The sequence below is a fragment of the Typopeltis vanoorti genome, chromosome 11 (assembly GCF_054136105.1).
Source record: "Typopeltis vanoorti isolate ZY-2024b chromosome 11, IOZ_Tvanoo_1.0, whole genome shotgun sequence".
In the NCBI taxonomy this organism is placed as follows: domain Eukaryota; kingdom Metazoa; phylum Arthropoda; class Arachnida; order Uropygi; family Thelyphonidae; genus Typopeltis; species Typopeltis vanoorti.
In genome coordinates, this window is record NC_143559.1 from 85,696,718 (window position 1) to 85,716,223 (window position 19,506).

General features: G+C 37.2%; 1 protein-coding gene across 1 annotated transcript in view; it reads right to left on the reverse strand.

Annotated features, from left to right (window-relative positions):
- Positions 1 to 16,103, reverse strand: part of LOC150101819 (carbohydrate sulfotransferase 1-like) — a 52,481-nt gene extending 36,378 nt beyond the window's left edge. Inside the window, exon 1 of the mRNA XM_090401064.1 lies at positions 15,894 to 16,103. The gene's annotated coding sequence lies outside the window, so the exon portion shown is untranslated. The remainder of the gene's footprint in view (positions 1 to 15,893) is intronic.
- Positions 16,104 to 19,506: the final 3,403 nt, after the last annotated feature.

Here is a 19,506-nt window from a genome sequence, read left to right on the forward strand (position 1 = left end):
AAATTTGCATCATGAGCAAAAAATTCTTATTATTAGATAATATTATTTTAAAATATTATATTATTAAATGAAAATTATTAGTATATTTTTATTTAATCTCCGAATGTTAAAATATAACAGCATATTCGAGTCAGACTGCACAGAAGATCGCAACTGATCCCGTATAGCAAAAGTTATTTCTAAACCAGTTTATTAGCCTTTCTGCTAATATATATACACACAAATCATAATTTTAGTTACAGTTCAATGGAAATGACTTAATTTCATTTGTGCGATGATTAAATGCACGAGTTGCATTTTGTTCGCGAATATGAAATTATGGATTCATTTTTCAAATGGATATAATGGATATTTTATTTCAAGTAATGTCAGTCCATTTAATAAATAATCCTGGGTTTTTCGTTCGCAATATTAGCTATGAAATTAAACTGCTTTGAAGTTTTAACTTTGTGTCCTTGATCATTCTGAACAGTGTTATATATCCGGTAGTGCTAAATAAAAACTCTCGCAATATCCTTTTGACCTTGCTAATCACCACATGTCCTAATTAAGATTCCCATAAATGTTTGTTCTCTGTGATTGTGCCTAATGATGAACGACCAAAATATCCGGTATAATACTGAATTCGTCTCGCACAGAGAATTAAGAGGATTTGGTAGTAGCCAAGAGATTGGGGGAGAGAAATGAAGGAAGTATTTTCCAGAGGTTGTACAAAATGCCTGCAACGCCTAAAGGGCTAAAAGAGATGTTATATATATAATTTGGTCTTTCTGATGCAGAACGTTTAATACATTTATTAGTGCATTAATGACGTCTTTATAAGTGAATCAGCCTGAAATCTATAACTTCCAGTTACTTTTTTCCCCCTTAAATTTAAATCAAATTGATCTTTATGCATTTCAGCTTGCTTCTGCAGCAATAAGACTTAACCAACTATGCATATAAAGATGTTAGTGGAAAGCATAATTTCTAGAACACCCTATTTATCATTAACATTTAACTCATGCAGCCAAATTTAGCCGATCTTGGGCGTGGACTGCAGGCGTGGACATTTAACTCATGCAGCCAAATTTAGCCGATCTTGGGCGTGGACTGCAGGGTTTTTCTCCCCAGTTTATCGGGTTTTTCCTCCCGCAAGCAGGTAAACCGGTCCCATGAATACACGCAGCTACAGACATAGGAAACATCGGGAGGCATAGGGCTAGCCACCTTATCCTCGGGACGGGTACGACTTAGAAGGGCTAGCTAAAGATAGCCCTGTAATAGGCCACTAGGCCTAATACCTGAAGGGAAGAAGTAATATCTTTATATAATTATTATATGATAATTATATAAAGACCCGAAGAAATACCTACATTCAATTTTAGTCGCGACCTGAGGAACATTTTCTAGACCTTTTTTTCCGACCTATTCCCGAGTTAATCGATCGCTGGCACGGGCAAGCGAATTTTATCGTCCCGTGAACTAAAGAAAATCGACCGTAGAACCCACACTATCTCAGATAATAAATATACTGTTAGGATTAGGGATCACGAGATGGCGGCACTTGTCAGCCGTTTCTTCACTGGATGCCGAATATAATTAGTGATAGTCTTGGGCCAGCTATTTCTGATTGGCTAACTGTGGAGAGTGAACTTCTTCCTCATTCTCCAAAAGTTAGTTAGGGCTAAACGGACTCATCTACTTCCTATAAAGGAATAAAAGGTGTTAGGTTTTTTCGGATGGGGATATTAAGAAACCAAATTTATTCCAAAATCGAATAAATGTAGAAACTTTGATCAGAGAGAGAGCCTATGAAAATACAAATCATTGGCATCAGAGTTGCTTAGCTTACACTACTTAAAAGACACTGCCTCTTTCCCACAGTTCGTATTTTCATCTTTCATTAGTGTATTTGATAAAGGTTCACTTAAACAAATGCTCTAAAAGTTAGGTTTGATAAAGTTTTTGAACTACCAGTTCAAAACAGCTGTCAGGCAACTGAAACCTTTATCAAATGCACTCATAAAAGGCGAATATACGGTGCCAACGACTATATTCTCATAGCTCACTGGCCCAAGTTTTGAAACCTTCAAAGTTTCTACATATATTCGGTTTTGAAATAAGGTTAGAACCTTCACGTCCTCTATTTCTATTTTCTATTTATATATTATTTTTCCTTATTGCTTCGTTAGCCCTTCGGAAACATTAAACTCTTTCGATCCCTTCCTCGCATATGATATATTTTTCACAAAATTTATTTGTTTACATCAAGTGATGTCCTTTCACTGGAGAGAGAGAAACCCAGTGATGTTCGCTTCGCTGCCACATGACAACCTTACGCTTTAATGGTATATATATATGGGGTTACGCCAACATGAAAGCCTAGCACTCGTCAGCCTAGATCAGGAGAAGGCTTTCGACAGGGTAGAACACCAGTACCTTTATGAAGTTCTAAAGGCATTTGGCTATGGTCCTCTCATCATTGAAACAGTGCAATTGCTATACAGAGATGCACACTTCTGTTTAAAAATCAACAACAGGCTCACTCACACTTTGTCATACTCTCGAGGGATCAAGCAAGAATGTTCTCTCTCTGGGCAATTATACACACTGGCCATAGAACCCTTCTTAAAAAGAATACACGACACCATTATCTCCAAACGAACCACCATAACAGAGCCACATCAAAAAACAACCCTTTCAGCATATGCCGATGACGTCACTTTACTAATAGTCCGAAAAGAAGAAGAAATGACAGTAACCGAGGAAGCACACAGTAGAAATGATTCTCCGATCGAATGTACCTGGTCAAGTGAAGGACAAAGATACTTAGGTGTTCACCTTGGCAACAGCAGAATATATAACACACTGAACTGGACACAGCTGCACAACCGTTTAAAACAGGTGCTAGGTAAATCGAACAGCATTCGTTCCATGTCTTCACTTAGAGGAAGAGTACTAATAGTTAACCAAATGGCTGCAGGTGTGTTACGGCATACCCTCAAAGTACTCACCCCCCCCCTTGACGACTTTCTCCATCACATCCAAAAGGAAATCACACTTTTCCTCTGGAACAATACTAACTGACAACATACTCTGAACTCTGCAAGCCACTCAGTAAGGGAGGTCAAAGCCTGATTTCCCTTGAAAACAAGATTAGATCTTTCAGGATAATCTTTCTCCTAAAGACACTTCAGTCTCGTCACACTTACGTAACCACCTTCGCTTACATCATGAAATCATCGAGCAGAGGACTCACACTTTCCACAATCCTCCGAATGGCCAGATCTACACCATCACATCCTAAACTATCTCATTTCTACAGAGATGCTCTACAGCGGTGGAAAAACACAGAACTTCATCACACACTGATAGGATCAACTGAGTCAGCTGTACTTACAGAACCACTATTTTCGAACAGAAACATAACAAGTCTCGCAACTGGCCAACCGTTGCTTTTCCCGACATGGAACTGGACAGGAATAAGAATCATAGGGGACCTCCTGACCCAAACCCTAAAGTGGAAAACATTCATACGCCTACCACTGAAAAACCCCAAAACGGAAAAGCAATGTCGACAGATGCAAGCTGCTATTATAAAAGCCTATCCAGACATCGCTATACCTCAGGGAATCCGTATTCTTTCTAGAAACAGCGCGGAACCGATCTTCCATCTTGTATCACCTGAAGCCTCACTTCCAATGCTTCCCTACAACTACAAGAAAATCTACCACTTACTGATGTCAGGGCCTCCAACTTTGCCCTTCATGTATTCATCCTTAACCCTCTCATCGACAAAGCTGTGCGTTCCACCCAGATTTCAGTGGGATTTTCCATATAAATCGAAGTGTGCCAAATCAGATTCCGACATACAGTGGAGATTATGGCATAACATCTTGCCAATCCCTTCTAAACTCTACAAATTTCAACTTAGAGAAACCGATCTGTTCTTTGAAGTTTCAGGTACCTTGGAACACACATACCTGACCTGTCCTGATAACAAAGCGATGATCACCTATGTTCTTAATACTGCCTCTAGCACTTGTAATTACGAATGCAGTCAAGAAACCTTAGTCCATACAGAATTAAACAGACACAGAATATGCAATTTCCTATTCATCTGCGCTAAGGCCGTCATCCACAGCTTCTACTTAGAACACACAAGAAATAACCAACACCCATCCATCACCGAATTGGCACAAACCCTTATATATAGCTTACGTCGAAAACTACGAAGCAGACCTTCACTGGAACTTGATTACTACAAAGGAACAAGAACTGTTGCGAAATTCATAGAGGATTGGAATCCAACTGGAATGCTGATCTGGATTGCCGACGACAATACACTTAATCTGAACGATAACTAAGAGTGAAACTGAACTGTAATGTTGATTCATTATTGCTTTACTGTGTATATACCTGAAAGGAAAATCTTCCTTCTTTGTAATATATACTCATACACTTATATGTAAATAGTCCTTTGTTACCAATCTTCTAATGTATATTTTCACAAGTTAAATAAAAAAAAATATATGGGGTTACGCACTCTGGTAAGACACGTTCACCGGCCATCCGCCACACCCATCCATCTGCTGGATAGAGTGTAGCGTGATTCATCGCTCCATAACACAGATTTCCAAGCTTCCACGTCTCTATGTGCCTGCATTTTGCATTACTGAAGACGATGCTGCTAGTTGGCGCAGGTAATGTGGTGTTTGCATATTGCGGTCCTACCATGAAAACCCATGTTGTGAGCCTCGGTTCTGAATGTTTTTGTGGAGATTCGTGTACCAGTCGTTGCCCAGAACTCTGCATTCATGAAAACCGTAATTCGTCACCCAACGTATTGGGCGATGAATGACGGTTTTTACACATTATTCTTCGTAGCACCCTAAGGTGGTCACGTTCGGTGAATCGTCTACTGGGGAAGCACTTGCAGTTGACTCCCTGCGCTTCCATCTCAGTATGGTATCACTGATTATTGACCTGGGATGGCCCAATTTTTCAACTTGCCAACAATTTTTCAACACTTTGGCCATTCCACCCGGACATAGTTGTGCTGACTTGGGAGCATCATATTCCTGCAATTAATACCAGCTACAAACATGTAATTCCTTACATGGCGCCATGCACCTTGCTCATCGGGGTATCTGTTAACTTCTTTCCAAGCAGTGTATGTATATACATTTTTTTTTTTAAATTCTTTTTCTTCAGGAATTTGTCATATTTTTTTTTTCTGTGTAGATTAATTCCTAATCATTTTATTGCATAAAAGTTTCTTTGTGTACGTTATGCGTTATTCTCGGTAACTATAAGAAATGTATAAGCACTTTTTTCTTCTTTTTTTTTAAATTTCAAGTACGATCAGAATCATTGATTAACAATCACTTGTGTTATGCGCATGAAGTGGGCGTCGTAAACCCACTAAAGCAGTTCATAAAATGTCCAGAAGCAACAAGTTTGGAAGGCGGCAAAAACCGGCAATACTGTATTGTACCTACCTCAACCATAAAAACACGTGTTTTTTTTTTTTCATTTTTTATCCAATAAAGGACTTATTGAATAATGTGAAGAGCATTGTCTCAGCCACGACTTCCACCTTGCATATGTAGAAATAATCATATCGTTTTTCGCAAGAACTATAAAAAATTTTCATCATATACGGGAAACTTTCTTATATTACAAGAAAAATTCATGAATGCATGAACTGCAACAATTACACGAAATTTATTTATTGTCATTACGAAAGTGCTTGGAACAGCTGACTGTGTTTAATTTATTCAGTAGAGGACTGGCTACCAAAATAGGCAAGGAAATTCCTTGAACGGCCCACAAACTCATTATTATTATTCTTTTTTAAATTATTAAATAAAATTTCTTTTTTAAAAAAGTTATTTTTAAAAAATAATAATTTTTGACTCTAAGCATAAAGAACAACCTCATTATTTATTAGATATTTTTCACACGATATTATACATATTCTAAATATAGTGGTTGAGCCAGTAGCGAGTATAAAATGGTTAAAAACAGGAACAAAATAATATCCATGTGTTCGACACGCATATAAATTTTAAAATTTTTGCTTTTGGACTTCCCTCAGTTTTTGCTTGACCTATTTCTGCGATCAAATATTTTTGAACATGAACTGTATTAAAAATAAATCAAGAAACCGTCTGAATAATAAGTCTCTCAGCATATTTGAAGATGAAAATTACGGCTTACTCGCCTACTGTTTGAGAGACTCGCTAAAGAAGTTCAGCAGCAAAAGTCACATTAATTCCTACCTAATTAGATATTTGTTACGCTTTTTCCGTATTAATAAATAATATTTCAAAAATTATTTATGAAAACATCTTCTCATTCTATTCCATTTCTTAAAAAACTCTCCCCTCTTTTCCCCGCCCTCCAGCTTGAGCTGAGGTGCAGTTCTTCGGAATTTTATTTTAATTAGATCAAAAATGGCTCTTCATTCAAAAAAAAAAATTAAACTAAATTAAATCTAATTAAATAATTTAAATTAACTAATGTTAAACTTTTAACTAATGTTAAAAACTGATACCATTTTTGTGCCCAGACTGGTTTCACTATATATAAGTGAAGTCTCCAAAAACTCACCCCAAATCGCTCTAAATTCAGCAAGTGCGATGACCCGAAGGATCATTTTAATAAGCGACAGGCCCACCCTGCCATGCAGAGGAAATCTCAGCGATGGCTCCACTCAGAAACAGGAAAAAAAAACTGCCATTGAGCAGAGCCACTCATATCTCAGTTGAAGTGGTCAGCACGGCAACCACTTCAACGCATCAGTGGGACCAGACCTAGAAGTGATACCAAGGTTGAAGTAATGCAGAAGTCATATTTCCGCATACAAGTAGCCAAAAGGTGTCACACCTTATATTAAAATACTCTGCATTACAGATGGAGATAAGTTTTCCAAAACCTTACATAACGTTACAGAAAGTTGAAAGTGAAAAACCGACAATTGGTAAACAATGTACACGGTGATCAAAATTATAAAGTATTCCTGTTTAAGGCTTTGTGGAGCGTCACCCAGTGATCCAAATGCTGCGAAACTTTGCAGGGATACATTGTGCGTCATGCGGAAGCTATATCTGAGAGATAAAAAAAAAAAAAAATGGTACTTCCAAAATTCACCACCAGGGGCGTTGTACGATATACCGAATGTAAATGTAATTTTTCTGTGAGTAAGAGAGAGAAAAGCGACAAGCATAAATAACACATTATATTCACTTCCATTATGTATTTATGAGTTGTACTGTTCAATGTGCCCCTCCCTGGCATGCCACAGACTGCATCCTTTGCACAGCATGTTCAAAGGCAGAACGCAGCTGGTCGGGACTGGTGTTGCATACATGCTGCGCTATGTTTTTCAGCACTGGCAAGTCATCAGGATGATCTCGATTTTTGAGAAATCCCCAAATCCCTAAAAGTAACAGAGGGTATGATCAGGTGAACGAGGCAGCCATGCAGTGGGAAACGCACGACTGGTCACTCTGGCTTCCGTTAAATTTTGAAGAACTTTCTGTGAGGACCGACCGATGTGTGGAAGGGAGCCATCCTGCATGAAAATGAGTGAATTCATGCATAGGCACTGCTGTAACTATGACATAACAAAATTGTTGATCATATAGCGACACCTCTCGGCAGTAACTAAGTAACTATGTTTAACGCTTCTATCAATATTGATAGAATTTTCTTTGAGTATATTTTCCAGTCGGTCACAGGACCGACTAGAAAATATACTCAAAGAATAGTCCAATGACAAACAAAGCTATAAACCCACTAGACAGCAACTTTGGGTGAATGCAAAGGGAATCTGTTGGATCGCATGAGGGTTTTGCGTAGACCCATACCCGGCAACTGTGGGTATATTCAGATGAAAATGAACCTCGTCTCCCCACAAATTCACATCCACGACCAAGCAGTGTAAAATTCCACTCGAGCAAGGGATGTTAAAGCGAATATCAGTCGACTTTCAAAGTCATGCGGGCACAACTCCTGGGTCAGGGTTATATTGAATGAGTGGAAATGCAGAATCTTATATAGAATCCAAACAGTTGTGTAAGGTACACCCATGCGTTTTGATACAGTACGTGCACTGCAGGAACCAACACTTATTCATGGTCTGCTTCACAACAGCAATAGCGGCTTCATTCACTTGTTATGAAATGACTAGTTTGAGACTTCTGCCAGCTCTAACTCCAAACGATCCTGTTTCTTCAAAACGACTAATCATTCGTCGGTAGAGCACATGGAGATAGTGAACCTAGTCGACATTTGTTGAGGCGACGAAATTCGCAGAGTGCAACAACAACAGTATTGTGATTGTTTAGGTAGTACAGCTTCAAAAGGTTAGTCATCACTATGGACGACCGAATTTATTTGGTGTTTGCCGCACACACCCTGGTGGTGACTTTTGGAACTCATTTTCCTTTCTCAGATATCGCTTCCGTATGACGCACAGTGAAGTAACTTGTGCGTATTCTAGTAGTCTACGTATTTTAGCATTATGCCAGTTTGAATCACTCGATGGCGCTCCACAAGGTCTTAAAAAGGGACACTTTAATTTTGATCATCCTGTATTTTCACAAAGATTGGAGAGCAGCTATGCATAGCCAAAACCACTGTTATGGAAAACTTTCAGTGGAAAGTGGTAGAATTACTCTAGAGCAGTGATGGCGAACCTATGACACGCGTGTCAGCACTGACACACTTGAGGGTTTCAGGTGACACACCTTGGATGTTGAAAAATATTGGTATTCTGATGAAAAAACTGCGATAAATCGTGTAAGCTCGCTCTCAGTTAAGGCGAAGGTAGGTTTGTTCATTGAAAGAACTTTCTACCAGTAGTCAGCAACAAAAAAGTCATTAAATGTAATGTAAGTTTGTAATTTCAGTTCATTAAATTAATTATATAATATGAATTCATAGATTTTATATCAATGTCCTATTAAATAAATAGCCTAATATGATATGTATAAGTCACCATCAATGATTATGTAGTTACATTTATAATGCATGTATGCAAGTGGCACATCAACAACATCAATATTTAAAAAAAAAAAAGTTTGACACACTTGGGTAAAAAGTTCGCCATCATTGCTCTAGAGTATCAACTTAAAAAGCTATAAATTCTATAAATTTTAAATTCTTGTTAAAATAATTGTTTTATTTTAACGAGAATTTTCCCTTCCTTGGAGACAGAATACTTACCAATGGTCGTAGATAGAGAATGTATCGTAAGAATTTTGTGGTGACACTGCAAGCGGATTGTTTTAGAGAAGAATTCTCTAAAACAATCCGCTCCATCGTTTTTCACTCACATTATTGTCCACTGTTTTGACTGCTGCTTGGACTCAGGTATGTAGTGGTGGATTCAAGTTTCGTCCACTGTCACGAATCGAACACAAAAAATCCTGCGAATTGCGATTAAACATCGGCAAACACTGCATTGAAATGTCTTTTCGCATGTTTTTGATCGACAGTCAACAATCGCGGCACCCATCGCGCGCACAGCCTTTTTCATGTGCAATTTTTCGTGCGGGATATTATACATCCTGTTCAGTTGAGATGCCTACAGTTTCAGCAATCTCACGCACTTTCAGTCGGCTGTCTTCCATAACGATACCATGGATTTTGTCAATCATTTCCTCCGTTGTCACCTCAGTCGGGCGTACGGAACGCGCTTCATCTTCGATGAACTTACGACCACGTTTAAACTCATTTCTTCCAAAATAAATAGTCTTTAATGCTGGTGCAGAGTCCCCATGAACTGCATTAACTCGGCTTTGATCTGCGCGGCCGTCCACTTCAAATAAGTGTTTCATCACTGCACGAAACTCGTTTTTCTCCATTTTTATGAAAAATGCGAACACGGTCATTTTAAATGTTTGCCAAACGAGAACTAAGCGTCGCACGTGGTTAAATTTTGCCAGGGGTCATGATAAAGATGATACGTGCCAGCACTGGTGTGAATGAGCGAATTGTGTCGCCGTCTATTGGAAATTTACCAAACTTTTCAAACAACCCTCGTATAACACCACTTAAGTTTAGATTTGTCCTCTGAATATTTAACACCAAAAGTCATTATTGCAGTAGTTCTCCGTTTGTAACTAAATTAAATACTACCTAATTTCTGGCTTCACCAATCGCTGTTCTATTGAATTAATAATGCTGCTGGTTTAATCATGCAAACACATAATCCGCTCTTTTCTCTCCCAAGGTCCCCAATTCATTTCGCTGTTTTTTAATATAATAATACAAATGATAAAATATCTTTAATATGTGCCCTTTCATCTTGTACGATATGATTTGTTCACAATACATTATTTAATAATAAGACTTTCCAAATATAAAAGTTGGAAAGTCATCTTTCTTAACTATTCCATATCTCGAAAGGCTCTTAAAACACATATTACTTGCAGGATACTCCCCATTTCTCTCCACGCCATTATCTCTATATGATATGCTCTCATTTATTCTTTTTTTCCCTTCTTTCATTAGCATATTTCCAATCCATGAAATCACATGTTACTTGAAGGGGGGGACTGCAAAAATTGATTTTAAATAGTCCAGAGATTTATTACGACCGTCTTTTTTTTTAATGTTGGCACAACTTGTAAAATAAATGTTGATACTGATATATAAAATTTGCACATGCCACAACAAATTAACGATTTACCCGTAATTACAATACTATTAAACTATAGTAATTACCCGCAATTATTATAGTTTAATAGAGTCAAAAGAAAATAATAATAACTTGAGACTTTTCATTGAATCCTACACCCTTAAAATGCTCAATGTAAATTATTTTATCACAACACATCCTGTAAAATATGAAATTCTTTAAGAGTATAAGTTATAATCATATAAACAATCGTTTTGCCTTTTCTTTATTCAGAAAATGCGTAAATGCTCAGTACAATTCTCAGAAAAGGAGAGATGCGGTTGATCTCTTGAAGTATACTGTTTAATGTGAGGCTAATCCTAAAATTACTCATCATAATGATAATTTGTTCACTAAAATGCCTAGCTTTCTTTCATCTAACATGGTGGATGTGAAGGCATTTATCATCAATTAACATATCGTGCAATTACAGCCGCGAACCAAAGAAATAGACATTATTTATCAGCAGGTTTACTTAGAATAATAAGAAAAAGCGGTCATATATATTGAACATAGCAGCTAATTATTTTTCCCCGAAGATACTATTCTAAAAAAAAAAAAAAGAAAGAAATAATAAAATGAATTTATTGCATTTTCAAAAGAATGAAAATTTTCTCTAGGTAGTAAGTTCTTTTGTAGTTAAGACCAGTTACAGTATATCCTTCATGAAATTTGGAATATTTATTAACATTAAACAAATATTAATTTTCGAATGAAAGGAAAACTTTTTACTTTCTACTCATAAAATCTTTCTCACCTCGTAAATGAGGTCATTCATACAAATGGGGATTTGCATAGCTCCGTAATAAACCCGTAGTGCTTTCGACTTCCTATTTGAATATTATTTTATATGCTTAGCAGACTATGGAAGAGATATGAAAAGTGTGGCATTTCTATGCTAGGGAAGAGAGGAAATTATGAGAATGACGTTGCGTCACAAAAAAATTAACGCATTTTTTAAAAATGTTTTTGTTGAAAAATATGAATATTTTGCGAGTTAAAAAATCAGCACTTCAACATTTTGAACTTCGTTCCTGTTCAGTAATTTTCAAGGTAGTTGAATACTTTTTTTTTTTTTTTTTAGGAGAGGAAGGATGTTTTTGATCATGTTCATTTATTTTATTATTTCAAAAAACAGCGACGTGTTAATTCTAATTGTTGAAGTCACAACAATGTGATAAATTATTTTTTAAAAAAGAGGTAAGTAAACTTAACACGGAGAAGATTTGGAAGCTTGTGACAAAAGGGTGGGGAGATTTGCTGAGAGATGACTACCTTTAATTTCTTCTCAATAAAGGAAGCAACAAAATCCTGTGTTACATTCACGAACGTCCATGTCACAATGGGATTCGAATTCAGTCTGTTGATTGGTTTTGAGGAGCGGAGATTTCATCCCTCACCTTTCTTTCACATAGAATTGTATCCTGTGAACACAAAGCGATTAAAGAATGTGGATAAACATTCCGACATCGATGTAAAGGTAGCATCGCAAGAGGGCAGCTTTCTTACTAGTACGATTGAGTATCGTAATCTGTGTGGGGGGGAAGGGGAGGGAGAGGGCAGGGCGGCACTATTATTCGCGATGACTCAACGCGCACAATTTCATTCTGAAAAATTCTGACTCGCTCCATTGCGTACGTGACGTGCGCAACCTTTGCAATTGAGGCCGAGAGAATTAGTCTTAAACAAAAGACACCATTCTCATGCTCCTCCAGGGCGCTTGTTTTCCTCTCACGCAATTCGAATATAATACTGACGCCATCTGACCTTGTCTCTCAGCAATGATTTGTAAAACATCCTGTTCAATTAATCGTGCACAAACATTCACAAGTCCATAAACTGCATAATGCTTTACTTGATTTCAGATTAACCAAAAGTTGCACATTAAAAAAAATGTTTTTTTTTTTTTTTAATGAGCATCCCGTCTACGAAAGATTACAAACCTATACAAACACACACGGTGAATGGACTACGGTTTAGGATATTCCGGGAACTCTGCTCTACAGACCAAATATAAACTTTTTAAACCTACTCGAGACCGAGCGTTGAAAATCATCTCCACCTAATTACATTCACGAACGTCCATGTCGCAATGGGATTCGAATTCACAGTCTGTTGATTGGTTTTGAGAAGCGGAGATTTCATCCACTGGAACAACTAGGCCGACGGTATTAATAATCTATGTACAACATTTCAATTGTCACCAAATAAATACAATGTACTGGAAAGATAACATTAGGACCATTTCATACTTCTAGGGTGCAAGTTGATCCTGGTGATGCTATTCAACATCACTCTTGTGGACAGTTTGATTTTTTTTTTTTTTTTTTGTAGACATACGTATAATGCTCACGTGAAAGTGATACTGCTTAACATCGGGAGAATGTTCTTGAAAAGGATAGATGCAGCGGTGCTGGGGTCATGGTGTGGTGAGACATTATGCTTAATGGACGCACCGAGATACAAGTGCTGGAAAAAAGGGGACTATGAGTGGTGAAACGATATTGCAATGAAGTTCTTCAAAGTCATGTTCGAAGCATAATGTCTCACCAAACCATAACCCCAGCATCTAGGCGAACAATGCATTTTTATGGATGATAATGTCACACCACGTCGTACACGAGCAGTGGAGATATTTCTGGAGACCGAGGATATGAATCGAATGGAATGGGCAAGCACGCTCCTCAGATCTCAAACACAGAACACGTTTCGGACGCAATAGGAAGACGCACTGCTGCTCGAAACATCTCTTCAGAAAACAACCAAAGCCTTATTCTTGCTCTGAAGGAGGAGTTTGCCTCAAGAACTGAATCACTTGGTGCTCAGCATGGTACGACGTTGTGAGAGTTACACCGCAGTTTGAGGTGGACATATTCCATACCGAAATGTTTCTTCGCATAGTTTTTCATAAGCACTGTAAATTAATTCCTTAACTACGTTCTTAGGAAATTTGTAACTTCTGCCAAAAACGTACTGCAATTTAATTTGTACGAAATTTATAACACATTTTTTATAAATATAATTTATTAGTATGCCGGCAAAAAATTTATGTCCACATTTGGATGTAGCCATGAAAGTTTTTTCACATACAAGTAAAAATATAGCTCGTCTCCCCCCCCCTTTTTTTTTGGACACTAGTGTATATATGTAAGATTTTATCTGATTCTTCTTCCCTATTTACTATAATACTAATGTTATATGTAACATTAACCACTAACTATATCAACTTGCTAATAATCAAATCTAAATATATCAATCGGATGAGTTTTGAGAGGAACTTCGAAATTTGACAGAAATGAAATTCCTACTCACTGTTGAAAAGAACCAAATTAAACTCTGATCAACGAACTTAAGGGTAATGTAATAATTTATTTTAAAAAAAAGCATATGCTAGACTAGCTATTGCTCCAGTGCACACTAAATTCATAGCTCGTCTTTGGAAAAAGAAATAACTAAGAAATGTAATTTTAAAAACAGGAAAAACTTTTTCTGTTGTGTAGCGTTATTAGACTTCTTCTTCTCCTACTGTCACAATCGGACCTAAATTCCCCAAGAGCTTTACGTAATTAATGGATGATCCCCAGTGTAGTGTATGAATGCGCGTGCAGGCTAACCATCTTTCATGCCTGCCTGAAAAAAAAAAAAAGAAAGAAAGAAAACAAGTAGTTTTCAAGTAATTTTATAGTCAAATATTACTTGTCCTATGGAAAGAAAAGCTCAGGAAGAGGGAAATGGATGACAGGTTTGGAATAGCATCAAAACAGCTGTTGAACTTATACGATGACATTATATCTTCAGCTTTTCTTAGTAAACCGCTGTGCGAATATGTCTGTTAAGTTTGGAAGTAAATACTCAGAATTGCATATACAGTTGCACGTAATTGCGTAAGAAAGATTTTACTTCACTTCCCCTTACCATTGATAATGTTCAGATCTCTTATCAACATGTGATTTCTCTTCTCGGGGGGATCTTACGACTTATACAACTACTCGTAGCCTTTACTAGTGCAAACATATCACATTCATAGTATCCCCAGCCTCTTTAAAAAAAACTTGGTATCCTTCCGTTCAAGACACTGACTTCTCGCCTATACAGTTCCTAAGAGCTGTATTAATCCCAAATCAGTCCAATCAATATTTTGCTTCCATTTGGAGTGGCGCATCAAAAAACCTCCCTATAATGCGTGATGCTATAATAGGCCAATTGCTTAATATATGACCTCTTCCCCCCCCCACACACACTCACACGTTCTACTTTCTCATAGATCTTCTGTTGCTGCCTTATGCATTTTCATTCTGAACGCTGGTCCTCATCGCGCCTCCACTTTCCTTTTAACATGTTTGGCGTAAAGTGGAGGAACGATGAAAACCAGTGTAGCTTCTGGTCAGTCAGTAATACACAGTTCATCTTCAGGCCTACTAAATCAACTTCCCATCTACTTCTGTTTTTTGAAACAGCCTTCCTCACAACATTTCCCCCAGCGCTACATCAACGGGATTTCTTAACCGCTCGATCACAAACGACTTTTGTTTTAGATTTTTACGACAACTTGTGTGTAGGTTTGATATAAAAAACAAAATTGAAGAACTTAGTTGGATAAATAAACGTTTGTCTGTATATGTTTTGTCTATCATAAAAATCACTTAAGGGTGAAACTTAAATGAATGTACATTTTGGGGGGGGAAAAAAATTCATTGGTTAAGTATAAATTTAATAACCAAGCTTTTATATACCTTCTCAGATAACACTCTAAGAGCTAACATTTTATCAAAGAAAATGTTATTATTAGTAATAATATGTATATATTGCATTTCGCATGTATTATTTAGTCACATATAAAGTTGATAAATATACTCTGATGATCGACAGTTTTAAGACTTTTTTTTCTTCTTTTATAAGACATTCAAGTGACAGTTTTGTTTACGGAAACATGATGTTCGGTCGATTATATGAGCAACAATGACCAAAACATCTGTCAATGTTAGACATCCGTACAACTATTAGAAGAAAATATTATTTTTAAAAACATGCAAATTATTTTGAGCTTCGGGAATGAAAATGTTAGATTTGATTCATTTGCATTTTTTTATCAGCAAAAAAAAATGGTTCTTTTCATGCTAAAAAGGAAAATAAAAGTCTTGTTCACTATGCGCTGCTCATTATATTGTTAACAATGGTAAATATCTAAGATGAAGGTAACGTGTCCTGCTGGCCCACTTACCAAACCTGCTAGAAATCAGAGAGACGAGTAAGAAGATGTTTTGGTCAGCAGTTTCGTCAAGGTAATGAACATTTGAAAAATAACATATACTACTTGCAAGAGCTCTGGTTTAGCATCCGTCACTAGTTTGACCATAGTCAACTGCGTGAGCACCACTAGTGAACATAAGATAGGCAACATACACACGGGTCAAGTCACTTTTACATTCAAAACGAGTAGGAAATGACAGCAAGAACATGATAAACTTTCTAACGCGCTGCAATCGAGGCTAGGACTCGCAAGTCAGGTTTTAAACACCGCCTCCAGTAATCACTTCCCGTCCAGTAGTGAAGTTCCGCTAAATATCTTCGTTAACCTACAGTGCAGTGTTGAGATTTAAGTCAGCGGGTGTCGAATGAGCAGGGATTTTGTTTGTACTTGCAAACCGCAAGTAGTTGAATTTATGGAGGATATCCGCATCATAATATTTGTGTAATGTAGATTACCATGGGAAGACAGAGAGAAGGAAGGGGGATATAATTTCGTTTCAAATAGGGTTGGATGATAAACAAAACTACCGACGAAAATATAAAGTTTTGTTTATATTGATAACTGAAACTTAGTAGCCAGTTTACCGATAAGCATGCACAGAAGGCCACACATTCACTTCACCTACAACAACAATAATAATTATTGATTATGCAGATTATAAATTAAACAGATTAATAGCACTATAGTATAAATAGCACTGCACTAAAAGCTTTATCTTTTAGGAACAAAAAAGATTATGCCAATTTTATCTACACTGCAATGATTTTACGTAAAATATCAACAGCCAAACACCTATGCCACTACGCAGAGTTATGCTAAAGCATTGCTTTGATGCTAACTACAGAATAGCTAGAACCATACACGCAGAATATAATAGAAATATAACAATCCTTAAGGAAAAGACATTCCGAACTTTCATATTCCAGAAATGCTAAACTAACATATGAAAACAGAAATCTTGCAAATTTGCTTGCTATTAGAGTGAACTACGCACCTTATATTATCAAAAGATCTAATGTGTAGCATCATACGAACTCGGGCCTTTGAGTTCAGTAATGCATCATCATATTCCAAGGTATCGTGAGTGTGTGCGCGTGTTTCCCATGTTGATGCATTGATATATAGGGTGCCCACATTGGACCTCCCTAGTTTCAACGTGTTACTACTATGTGTATGGACTATGGTATCGAAATTGTACAAATGAGGAGGAACACTCACCAAGTTTTTGTAAAAAAAAAATTATGGGTGAAACTTGTAGTCTCTGGAACGTTTGAACAACCCAAATCTTACATATTTTCACATTACATTTCGATTTTTTTTTTTTTTTTTTTTTTTACCGTTCTTTGAAACAAGGGAGGTCTAATGCGGACACCCTCTACGAGGTGTGACAATTTAATTCCAGGAATGACCCTGTAAAAACCCTACGTTCGGAACTATACATTAGTGGCTACTGTCACCTTCGAAGTAGTCAACTTCTGCATTTATACACTAGTTTAGATGGTGTTCCCATTTTTGGAAACAGGCCTAGAACTCTTTTTTCCGAATACTCTTGAGTTCCTTTATCATATTATACTGGATATCAGCGATATGTCAGAAAATCTTCGTCCTTTCAGCGCAGTCTTTAATTTTGGAAACAGCCAGAAATTACAGGGAGCTAAGTCAGGTGAATAAACAAGATAATCTAATTCGGTAATCGATTTTTTGGCCAGAAACTCTCTCACAATGAGCGCACTATGGCTTGGCGCATTGTCGTGATGGATGATCCACTTGTCAGGCCACAATTCAGATCTTTTCTCCGTACAGAATCTCGTAATCTTTTCCGCACCTCTAAATAGAGCTGTTGTTTATCCATTTTCAATGAATTCATAGTGGACTGTCCCCTTGTGATCAAAGAAACACATCAGCATGGTCTTGAACTGCGAACGTGAAATGCGAATGCGTGCTTTTTTTCGGACGTGGCGAACTCGGAGTTTTCCATTGCATGTTCTGGAGTTTTGTTTCGGGATCGTACTGGAAGCACAAGGTTTCATCACCCGTAATTACTCTCGGAAACATGTGCTTATTTACAGAAAAATCAGTCGCAACTTGAACCCGCCGCTGCTTCTGTTCGTCCGTCAAGATCCGAGGCACAAACTTCGCAAAAATCTTTCGCATACCCAATTCTTCAGTTAAAATTATCCTGACCGTTTCTCAATTCATCAGCCATTAATCGCCTGTCATACCGTAATCTCGCACTCTGTTCACATTTTCGTCCGTCGTTTTTGTTTTTGGCTGCCCCCACTTCCGTTCACATCTTCTCTCCCAACTTATGCCATTCACTTGACTTTTTTCGGAGCATCCACACTATATGCCACTCCAACGTTTCATCTTTAGTAGCAGTTTTGCCGATTCTCACACAAAATTTGATGTTAACACACTGCTCCAAATTTCGATCACATTTTTGCGCCAAAGTTTACACGCAGATCTCTATTGTTTTTGCAATAGCAACTAGCAAATTGCTCTATCGCAGAGGCATAGCTAGAGGGGGGGGGATCCTCCCCGGGCGGCACTTTGAACATTTGCAGTTAATTCTAAAATACAGTCTTGAGAACTCAGTTCCGACTAATGTAATACTACAGCGAATTTTCCTCACAATTGCTGTAAGTGTTGCTAGTATTGAGAGGAGTTTTTCTAAATAAAATTGATTAAGAATTACCTACATTACTATGAAATAGACTTCGACAATGTCATCGACGATTTTGCTAACAGAAAAGCAAGAAAAATAACATTTTAGAATGTTGAAATTAAAGTTTTACTTCAAAAATGAACAGTGTTTCAATTTATTTCCCTATACATCGTTTTGACTTTTTGTAGTATTTTTGGTGTATTGAGAGGGGCGGCAAACTCAGAGACCGCAAGGGGCGACAAGAGCGCTAGCTACACCACTGCTCTATCGGCTTAAGGTTTACGCACGTATTAGTTAAAAGATGTACAAACACGATTACTAACGTGACTCCAACCGAATCATCACATAGGCGCCCGTTCTGAGAATTAAATTGTCACACCTCGTATATCTGAACAATTGTTAACACAGCAACAAACTAATATTACTCATGTACTCGTATATAAATCTATATACAAAATAGTTACTTAGCACTTTTTAGTGAACCTTTGGTGTGAATAGAAAATGTAAAAGTAATATTTTAATTGTGTATTTGCAAAAACTCTGTATATTATTATTATTAGTGCGCGACACGTGGAGTCCGAGGAGTGATCGCGGAAAGACGCTTTACACTACACACCTATCTGCACTACTTAAGCCTCAAATTTTTATAATGGTACTAGTAAATAAACGATATCTTAGAATGAATGCGTTTTTGTTGTCTTTTGAAGTCACGCATTTTGTTGAACTTTTAGGACCCTCTCCTAAGTTAAAGCCTCCATTAATTTAACTTTATTATCCATCACCTCATCCCAAAACAATGGGAACCAGTCTCTTTCCCCTTCTACATTTGGTAACTAAAACCCTGAGATATTGGCCGAGGAACTATTTCATAATTCAGAAAATCAAAATTCAAGAGCTTCGTTATAATCGTGCTGATTG